Here is an 11,225-nt window from a genome sequence, read left to right on the forward strand (position 1 = left end):
CTATTAATATGATTGCATCGTTTTTCAGTCCATTAATACAGTAAATTCCAGTGACTGGTTTTTGAGTATTAAAGTAACTTTGCATTCCTGAGATAAACCCCACTCAGTCATGATGTATTATCCTTTTAATATAGTGTTAGATTTGGTTTGTTAAAATTTGGTAAGAAGGTATTGTTTCTTTGTTCAAGAGAGATAGTGTTATGTACTTTTCTTATATCTGTTTCTGGTTTTAGTATCAGAGCAATGTTGGCCTTATAGAATGAGATAGGAAGTCTTCAATTTTCTGGAAGAATTTGTATTGAAATATTGTTTCTTCTTAAATGTTTGGTAGGATTTACCAGTGAGGGCATCTGACAATGGAATTTTCTTTGTGAGAAGGGTTAAAACTCCAAATTCAATGTCATTAATAGATATAGGGCTCTTGGCATTATCTATTTCTTCTTGAATAAGTCTGGTGGTTTGTTTCTTTAAAGGAATTTGAAACTTTTCTTGTTTCTTAAGGTGGAAGCTAATGTCACTGAGTAGAGATCTGTTTTTAATATAGGTGTTAGAGCAAAAAGCATTCCTTCTAATTACTGTTTTAGCTTAGACCATAAATTTCATATGCTATGTTGTCATTTTTATTCAGTTAAAACTTTTCTTAATTTCCCCTTCAATTTCTTTTTTGACCTATGAGTCATTTAAAAGTATGTAATTTAATTTCCAGATATTTGGGGTTTGTCCAGATAAATTTGTTACTGATTTCTAATTTAGATCCACTGTGGTCAGAGAACGTATCTTGTATGTCTTTCATTACTCCATCTTGCTCACAAACAGAAATTCAATCCCACATTCTTGGACTTGCAAGGTGTTTCTAACTTTTGTGCTATTAAAAACAGTTCTGGGGTAAAGATGAACTTGGAATCTTGGTACCCATTCTTCAGTATTTTCTTAGACAAATTCCTATAAGCAAAAACTTTGAGTCAAAGAGCATTCATTTCCTTTTATAGAATTTGTACATACTGCTAAGTGGCTTTTTCACCCTACTCTTTATACTAAATAGTGTGGCACTATTGTCTTCCTATTAATAATTGTGTTCTATAACATGTACTCAATGACTGAGTAATATTTTATTGATACACCAAATTATATTTTACAATCCTTATTGTTGGACCTCTAAGTTCTTTCTAATTTGGGACAAATTTCTATAGTGCTTTAATAAATCACACTGTGGATCATTAGTTTGTGGAAGAGGACTGGCCTCATAAAAGCAGTGATTTAGGAAAATTATTCAAGAGCTAGTGTAGAAGAAAATTTTGGGCTGAAAGGTCTGGAAGTAGGGAAATGTGCTCCATACTAATAGCACTCTAATGTAACACCACAGATAAAGGCTGTGGTGATGACAAGAGGACATGTCAGATGGCTGGAATACAGAAAAAAAAGAATCTGTCACACCTAGTGGCTGATTGTGTGGGAATTAAAATCAGTCTCTTAAAAGCAGTGGCATTCTTAGACGAAACTGTATGTTTCACATTTATCTTTAAAATATCTCTTTACTTAGCATTTATTCTTACTTGTCAAGCAGTAATGTTTTCTAATTATTCAATAAGGGTTTCTTCATAGGTGACAGAAGGAAACCAGGGAAATGATTTCTGAAGCAATTATATCTGAGGAAGAACAGGATTCATGCACGTCTGCATTACTTTATAAAGAATTCTCTAGTCTCAGAATGTTTTGCTCTTTTGAATACGTCCTTTCCATATAAAGAAATAGTGAATTAGAGGACTATCTTCAGTGTTGTTATACTTTTATTTGTTATCTTGCAGTGTTTAAAAGCAAAGCCTATTTGGTCACTTGACACGGAGAAGGGGAACCTTCCTGACAGTAACTCTCTGAGGAGGCAGCCCATCCCTGGCTCCTGCAGAGGCTCTGAGTGTCTGAGTGAGGCAGGGGCCTGGTGGCCTGTTCAGTGAATGGATGGGGCATATGTCTAAGCCTTCCAGTCACTTATTTGTTCATCTTCAACTTTTCCTCTTTTCCTCTGTATTTCTCTTTCCTGCCTCTCTCATCTCATGATTTTTGAATGCTGAGATCTGTGAAATGTTCATCCTTGTGGGCACTGGCAAAATTTATCTCTTATTTTAGCAGATTATTTAGCTCTTGGCCCAAAATTCTAAAAATAAAGCCTGTCATCTCATTATAAAGTATCTTCTGAGCACTTCCCTAAAGGCTTTGCTCTGGCTATGTCCCGACAGCCACAGGAGAAGCATAGATGCTCTGGCTGTCTTGTTCGCAGGAGGTGGTCAAATGGCCCGGTCCAGCTCATTAGACTAAGCACCAAATTTCCTCACAAACCCCCAGAAAAATAGAAGGCACACTATCAGTTTCATTATGTGAAAAAGGTCATTTAATGTAAAAAAGCAAAACTATGGTAATCTAAAGGATCTTGAAGAAAGCCAGTTTCCCTTCACTTTTTGGTCTTCAGTTATTTTCTGGGTCCACTGTATACTCTCAACCACAAACTCAATTCCATAGGAGTCAAGAAGCAGCAACTTTGAATTCATCAATTTATAAATTATTTCCCTCACTCCTTAAGTCCCACCCACAACTTCGATGGTCTGAAGCTGTTTAAATCCCTATTACGCCATGTGCATATAATGATATTGGTAATGATCCCCTGTTCAAGTCCTACCTAAAGCTTTAAAAATACTATCAACTTCTCCAGTACCGTCTTAGCACTGATTAACTAAGTCTCCGAAGTGAAGGCATTGAAGGCATTTATACCTTGTATCGTAAATTTCTGTTTATTGTTTTGTTGGCAGCCCAAAACTCTTCATAAAGTATAATGGTTTTTCAGGCAGAATAAATATTCTCTTTTCAATCTTTTTATTGAATTATTACTCACTTGGTACCTTGGGGAAGTTAGTTAAATTCTCTAAGCAGTGGTGTGTAGAGGCAGGAGCCAGCTTGGGAGAGTCAATTGTTAAATTTTCAGTTTTGCCTCCAAGTTTTTAAACCTTTGGAGACTTGTAATCAGCCATGGTAGGAGTATTTACCATTGATGGTGGCAAATGCTACAAGTGCAGGCAATTTTCCTCACAGAAAGCTAGTTTACCAGCTCACTACTGTCTCTAAACCTAGTTTCTTCATCCATAAAATGAGAAAAAATTCCAGTCTCTATTGGACACATTCAGTTGCAGTGAACAGAATCTCTCTGCTAGTTTAAATAGAAAAGGAATTTGCTAGAGTTTTAAATGCCCTATAGGATTATAGGGAAGACTGATAAGACAGATTATCATTTGAGTTTCTCAAAAACAAATCTGAGAGTCACATTGTAAAACTGGGCCACCAAGGGATCTAAGCTTCCTGCCCACTTGGGAAGCTGCTGCTACAGTTACTAGTTCTAAAACTACTTTGCCTCCACCAAGATCGGAAAGCCTCCTTGATCAAGAAGACACTATAGGGAAACCTCTGCAGACCCCCACACTGCCTCTACCTGCCTCTTGCTTTTTGAATATTTCAGGAGAGCATCTGATTGACAGAACTCACTCATAACCAGAACTATAGCTGTGTGGCAGGCTCAGAAAGATAGTCTTTATTGGGAGTGGTCTCTGTGTCTAAATTAAAAAAAAAAAATCAGACGGTCAATGAACAGCTATTTGTGGACATCTTGTGACCTGCCATGGACAAGTCATTTCCATCTCTGAGATCTCTGAGTGAGCATCTTTTTTTGCCTCAAACAGAGAACAATTCATACCCTACCTAAGAAAATTATATCCAAAGAGCAACACCTGCCCTCCAAGCCCCATGCAGAGACTCAGCCCAGCTCAAAAGCCAGGATATCTGAGTGACACAAAGTCTTCTGCATCAAGTCCAGATGTGGCTACCTGTAGACAGGTGATTCAGGAAGTGACAGGTAATTTTTTTTTTGGTCTCATTAATATACAATTACATGAGCAACATTGTGGTTACTAGATTCCCCCCATTATCAAGTCCCCACCACATACCCCATTATGCCTCCGTGCCCCCACCCCAATCAAACACAAAAGTCAATGGTGGAGTAGGAACAAGATAACTCTGTTTTCTTTGTAAAACATGTTGTGCTGGCCAGGACTTTCAGCGAGCTCTGCCCTGACAATAGACGACTATAATTTTCTGGGTCAGCACATCTGACAGCCTCCGGGTCCTTTCTCATCTCCAGGACTGCTGGCTTTGTTTCCTCGGAGGCCCCTCCTTGGCCACTAGCTTCCTTGGCCACAGCCGAATGGGGCTTCGGAGAGCCTGCCCTTCCAGGGGCTGCAGACCTTTCCTGGCCTGCTTTTTGCTGGTGCAGGTTTGGGAAGGTAAGTGTACCTTGTGCCCAGAAGGTGAGCCGTTGGCAGGCCAGGTTCATGGTTTCTCTGGTAAGGAATTTCTTTGTAAATTTCTTAGGCGTCTAATCTTTCTTCTGGTTCCAGTGTGAGAAGAGTACCCAAAGAACTCAGAGACAGTATATATATATATATATATATATATACATATATATATATATATATATATTTAAGTCTGAAGATCTGGTGTGAATTATTAGGGGCTAGGCTCTGCATGATCTCTTTTCAACCCTAATGGTGGTATTTATGGGTTGACTTTTGTCCCTCCCACTCTAAAATGTGTATCTGATTCTTAACCTCCAGTACTTCTCAGACTGTGACCTTATTTGGCAACACATCTTCACAGAGGTGATCAAGTTAAAATGAGGTCCTTAGGGTGGGCCCTAATCAGGATGACTGGTGTCCTTACAAAAAGGGGAAGTTTAGACACAGACATGCCCACGTGGAGAACACCAGAGGTGGCGCATCCACAAGCCAAGGCTTGCCAAAGGTTGCCAGGAAGCCACCAGAGAGCCGTGCAACAGATTTCCCCTCTGAGCCCTCAGGAGAACCAATGCTGATGACACCTTGATCTCAAACTTCTAGCCTCCAGGACTGTAGGGTGATAAATTTCTGTGGTTTAAACCACCCAGTTTGAGGTACTTTGTCACAGCAGCCCTAGCAGACTACTGGAGGAGGCTGCCATGAGGCCCTAAAGAGAGGTCTTGAATGGTAGGGCAATGCCTTTCATCTGATTTGTGCTGCCGGGCTGATTCTCTGGCCCAGAAAGCTTTGGAGACATGCTTCCCAACAGTCTCCTTCCTAGCAAACTCAGTGTTGCTTCAGTGTGGAAGTACAAACACAACTGACTTTTTCAACACTGTGAGGAACCAAATTATTAGTTCCACAAATACTTCAGAGTCTCTGCCGCAGGCTGAGATTCTCTGCTATAGCTTCCATTCTCAGTTTCTTCCCTAGCAGAGATATACTCCTCACATCCCATACAGACTGGAGAGATCTAGCATTGAATTTATCTTTCTCCTGCAAAACCTTACTGAAACAGCAGAAGTGACCAACCTTCACTAATACGAATTTTTCCCACGATTTAACCTACAGCTACAGGCATGATCAGCATGTGATCTCCCTTTCTAGGTATTTGAGGCAACTGTTTATCCAATATTTTGCCACTAGAGCCACCGATGCAGATGTTCCTATAGCAACTGGGGAGCCACTAAGATCACAATATGCACTGGAACGAGGGCAGAGGGGCTTGACACAGGAACCTGTGTCAGCACTGCAGAGGCAGGAAGAGAGTGACTTCTACCAGGAACCCTCTCATGAGCACGTCTCATTAGCAGGACTCAAGTCAGTTCGGAGCTCCAGCAATCAGGGGTCTGGGAAATGTTTGTTGTTGGGGTCTATGATGTGCCAGCTAGAAATCAAGGGCTCTATTTCTCTTTGAGAAAAGGAGAAAGGAGATAAGAACTTGAAATAGTCCGATTGTGAATGTTAACATTTTAGGATTATTTCTGACACAGAACAGGCCCTTAATAACTGACAAGCTTACAGAAATATAATACAAGCTCCCTCTTTGAGAGAGAAAAAGTAAAATCAGAAATACGAGGTCAGGTTTGTAAGAGGCAAAGTTTCACAATCACCTTGCATTTTTGCTGATTCAAGTGCAATATTCAAGTGTTCTCTGAGCTGGAATATTTACAAATTCAAGTGTTCTCCGAGTTGGAATATTTACAAATGTAACCTGGTTAACAAAATTTTTTTCTCTGGTGGAGTAAGTGACCTGATAAGTCAAAAGTCCGGGTCCAGCTGAGTCTGTTATGCTTCGTCCTTTGCCAAGTGGTTTCATCTCCCTACATCTTCTGATACACGTGATGCAAGGAAATAAGGGCTCTCAGATGTTTATTGAGGCTGATTTGATCTCTTTAAAACTTTACATCTTAAACCTAGATTTATGAAATATGTTTCAGAGATCAGCAAAATTTTTCTAGAAAGGGTCAGAGAATAATATTTTTGGCTCTGAGGGTCCTGGAGTGCCTACTGCAGTTTCTCAACCAAGACATTGCCATGTGAAAGCAGTCAGAGGAAGGACACAGATTAACTGGTGTGCCTCCGTTTCAACAAAACTTTATTTACAAAGAGGTGGGGGAACCTAATTTGGCTCATGGGCTGTCATTGGCTGACTCTTATGTTAGATAAATGCATGAATTTTTTTTTTTAATTCATCAGAGCTAGCTTGCTGGTCACCTTCGAGCTGCGGGCTCAAGATGGCCCATCTCTTCTCCCTGCCTGTGCAGAGTCTTCTTTCTCACACTGCAAACTCTGAACCTAACTTCCAGAGTTTCAGAGAGCAGTTCCTTCTGCTTGGTTTCACTGTATGGTCACGTATTAATGTTCTTCTGCCCTTTGGGAACTTAAACACGGAATGGAATTGCTTTAACTTCAACGACCATCTTCATCACAGAGACAGCTAGTTGCAGCCACGTCTGAAGCAGCCTGCATGTTTTTCCATCAGCCCCAACTGCAGGCTGGCTGCACCGACAGGCTTTTTAGATGCCACGAGCCCTGTGACCTCACCTGGCTTCCCACACTCAGATGGAAATCTTTTTGCTGTCCTGCCTGTCAGGGCATCAGCATTTGTGCTGAAAGGCAGATTAGAACAGAAACTAAGAGCACTGGGTTCACATCTGACCTCTGCCACTCACTAGCTGTGAAGCCTTAGGATTACTACCTAACCTTTCAGAGTGTCAGGTTCCTCATATGCAAGATGTAGATCATGATAATACCTTAGAGCAGTGGCTGGACTGTATCAAATGTCCCATAGATACTTCCTGCAGTGGAGAATCTGGTACCTGCTATTTATATACTTTACAGTGATTATAATACTTTAACTGGCCTTCATTCTCATCTGAATATTTTATGTATGAACCACAGGTTAAATGAGTTTTGTTTGCTTGTTTTCATTTGTTTTACTTATGGTTTCCCAACACGAATATTTTTTATACTTTGGTGAAGTTTGTTTTACTATTCAGTTGCCCTAAATTTTCTTAAAAGTGCAGTTATTTTTTTGAAAAAACATGTGAACATAAGCTTTAAACAATACAGCAGACAGCACAAAAGAATAAAGCATAAAAAGTAAGTAACAAATGAAAACCATGGACAGTTCAGTACTTTGCCCACTGATTCTTAGCAGCTACCTGTTGCTCTAACCTGTTTTCTCTTCTAAGACGAGCCTTGCTTCCTCTTTTTTTTTTTTTTTTTTAATATTCTGAATTTTAATGTACTTAAACTTCCACTTTTCAGTGTCCTCTTCTTTTCTGGTTGTTCTTAAACATTAGTCAGACTGGTCTTAGATTAGCCCTGTGACATCATCCGGCAGGGGTTGTTAGAAATCATGCCCCTAGATACTGATTGAGTAGTTTCAGGATAGGGTTTGAAATCGGTACTTTTAATATGCCTCCTGCGATACAGATGCACAGGAGATTTGGGGGACCTCTGCTCATGCTCTCACCCCCCATGTATCTCCCAGATCCTGCTACCATTTTCCATGTGTGTCCACACAGTGCCAAAAAACATGCCAGCCTCTGCAGCCCCCTCACGAACATTTATAAAAGCCCTAAAAGAAGATATTCTTAATCACATATTACAGGCGAGGAAACTAAGGGTCAGTTATGTTTAGTAATTTGTCCAGTCTTCTGCCACTTTTCCTTGACAAGAGCATGTAGTTAACACCAGAATCGATACTAGTTCATTTGTTCAGGCGTGTAAAAAATCCCATTGAGAGGATGGGACAAGCGTTGTCCTTCTGTGAGAGTCTGGGATTAATTACAAGGGACAGAAACCTATTTGAAAGATGGGAAGAAGGCTTATAGAAAGGATACGGAAGAACTTGAATGTAGAAAAACGGAATCTGAATGTAGAAAAAACAACTTGGTCTTAAGGAAACTGGATTAAACACAACATTGGATATTTGAGTACTTGTAACAACAAAGGAAATAGATAATTCTCATATTTGTATCCTCCTGACATATGTATAAATGGCTTACACCACAACAGTTGCTCCAGCCAGTGCAGGAGCTGCCCAGGAAGGCAGGAACTACCCTTTGTTTCCCTACAGCCATAGGTGAAAATTTTCAGGTCCCTCCTCCCTGTATAACTGCCACCAGAAGGTTCCTCCCAAGACTCCACCTCCTCCCTATTTCAAACCTGGCTCCTGGCCATTGCTGGATGAAACAGGCATAAAGTGTTGCAAGGGCAAGGGGGCCCTCTGTCCCCTAGAGGCTCTTTCATCCTAAGTGAAAGTCAACCCAAATTGACCTAAGAAGAAAAAGAAGAGAAGAGGAGAGGAGAGGAAAGGAAAAGAATAGAAAAGAAAAGAAATCTATTGTACTATATAAATAAAATGTTCAGAATTAAATCCAGCTCTAGAATTGGCTGAGGGTCACTTATAAACTGCCCTAGCTTCAGTAGGTTTCCTATGCACGTAATAAATATTTGTTGAATTGAATTAAGGCTGAGTTTTCCTGAGTCAAATTCTCTAAGTATAGAATTTGTTGTATTCCCTGGTTTTGATAGAGGGATTTTATTTTTATTCATGTTAACATTTATTCATATTAATACTTTAAATATTTTTTAATGTTCTTCAGTATGTCATATTTGATTTTCTTTTTGATCTAAGAGTTTGGGAAATCGAATCTTCTTTTAAATTTTCAATTAGTTGGAGGTATTTGTGTATGTGCATTTTAATTTTGTTTTTTATTTATAGATTTATTGTCTCCTGGTTAGAAGTTGTGGATACATTATTTTTGTGTTTTGGATTTTTTTTCTGTTTTTCTTCTTGGAAATTCTTTATGTATATTAATACATTCAGTTTGATTATAGGCAGGGCATGGGAGGGAATGTGTTTTTGTCTCTTTAGGCTGACTTTCTGTATAGATGGTAAAATACATTATATGTCTCCTTTATTCTTGAACTCTAGATAGAAAGTTTATTTTCATTTTCAAACTTCTTGGAGGGGGGACTTGTTTGTGGCCCTATATACTACAGTTCCCTCATGAGTACAATAACAGTGCGTACCTTATGGGTACTAAAAGGATTAAATGAGTTAACACATGTAAAATGCTAGCACTGTGCTTGGTCCATAGTAAACTCTAAATAATAGCTCCAGATGATATTTTCTTTTTTCTGAATTGGCACTTATTTTTTTTTTTTAGTAGCATTTCACTTTGATAGACATAGGGTGGTTTTAATCACCCCAACTTCTTTCTAATCAAGAGAAACATGGCAACAGATAAAGAACAAAGGCAAAGAAACAAAAACCTCCTTACTGGGTATGAGTGTGATGTAATGAGCTTATGTAGCATCCCTTCCAAAAAGAAAAAAAGCCAAATTAATTTTGTTTTAAGCATGCTTTAGCAGGTTCTGTGAGAGAATATGCAGAGCTGCTGAAGAATATACTGAAACCTGAAACCTAATAAGGACAGACAGGAATTCTCTACTTCTCTGAAATGGTTCTGAGGACTTGTTCCTCTGCACCATTAAACCATGCAAATCTGGGCAAGGATTAGGTCTTCCATTTCTGGTCTCCACTGCTGTGCACAGGGGCCTGACAGCTGAGAAACACAAGTTTTGTTGGAGTTAAGAGCCCCAGTTTTTAAGTCCCAGACCTCTATCAAATTCCAGTTCAGCTACTCAGTAATGGTAATCTGCTTTAAGATCTATGCCTGGGGCTAAAATTCATTTATTACTGTCACCCTTGTTTGCAGATAGATAGATAGATAGATAGATAGATAGATAGATAGATAGATAAAATTTGAGATGGTTGTGAAAAAGTGCTTTGTATAAAGTTTTACATTATATCTCATAGAATCCACTTAGCCACTCCTCCGACGTAGGTGTGTTTTATAGATGATTACCTGTGAGATGTAATGGAAAAGTAATCACCAAACAAAAAACTCTTCCTTTTATGTATAGACAATGAGGTAGGATTTTAAAATTTTGCCCCAAATAACTAGCAAATGGTGTTTGGTGATTCTTTTAGTGACGTTAATTAAAAATTTTATCAAATATTTTTCTCATTGCAAAAATGACTAATGGTGTAGCGCTGCATTCCTTCTTACTCTTAGTTTTACAAACTACACACCCTAATAAATAGAGTTTGTAAACACTTGATTTTTAGTATTCCAATTTGTCAACATCCTATCAGATGGGGGACTTCACAGCCACTGGAAGAAAAGTTACTTAAACATCAGAACACTTTACTAAGCTAGAAAACCAACGGCCACACCCCTTTTCTTTGTTTTCAAGGTAGTCCTCAGAGGAAAAACGCTAGGAGAAAGATCAGTTCACACTGTGGCAATAACTTTGTAAATATGTGTTCTCATATAACGCTCTAACTTTTAAGTCAGGGGAGGAGGAAGGTTGAAGGCCCCGTCATCCTCCGCATGGGCGCATTTTGGCTTTAGGTCCTGGGACCTGCAATGCAGCTGCGGGATACTAGGTCTTCACAGCAGTGGACAATTTAGACCACCCTTACTGCTCACTGTTATCCCTCACTTCCTTGATGTGTCCGTGTTTCTCCCAGTTGGATTTACTGCCTTGCAAAACCCTTTCATCATGAATTGGCTACGGCGATATCCCGCGCGGAGCCAAACCCACCCGCAACCCCACAAATACCGGGAACCTGGCCGGCTACGGCAGCCCACTCTCACGTGGAATCAGTCCATTTCCCGTCGACCAATCAGCGCTCCACACGCCGCCGCGCCAGCCAATCCAAGCAAACACACACTGCTCGGGCCAACTTCTGCTGCTTGCTTTCCGAGACACTCGGGTGGGTTCCCCAGACACGCCAGGAAGGTTCGGCCCGCCTTCCCTAAGAGCTTG

At 39.9% G+C, this 11,225-nt stretch overlaps 1 long non-coding RNA gene across 3 annotated transcripts in view; it reads right to left on the bottom strand.

Moving 5' to 3' along the window:
- LOC118913115 (uncharacterized) overlaps positions 1-11,187 on the bottom strand; it is a 46,895-nt gene extending 35,708 nt beyond the window's left edge. For all 3 annotated transcript variants that reach the window (XR_008993959.1, XR_008993958.1, XR_005025087.2), the window contains exon 1: positions 11,054-11,187. This is a non-coding gene — a long non-coding RNA (uncharacterized LOC118913115). The remainder of the gene's footprint in view (positions 1-11,053) is intronic.
- Positions 11,188-11,225: the final 38 nt, after the last annotated feature.

The sequence above is a fragment of the Manis pentadactyla genome, chromosome 2 (assembly GCF_030020395.1).
Source record: "Manis pentadactyla isolate mManPen7 chromosome 2, mManPen7.hap1, whole genome shotgun sequence".
Lineage (NCBI taxonomy): Eukaryota > Metazoa > Chordata > Mammalia > Pholidota > Manidae > Manis > Manis pentadactyla.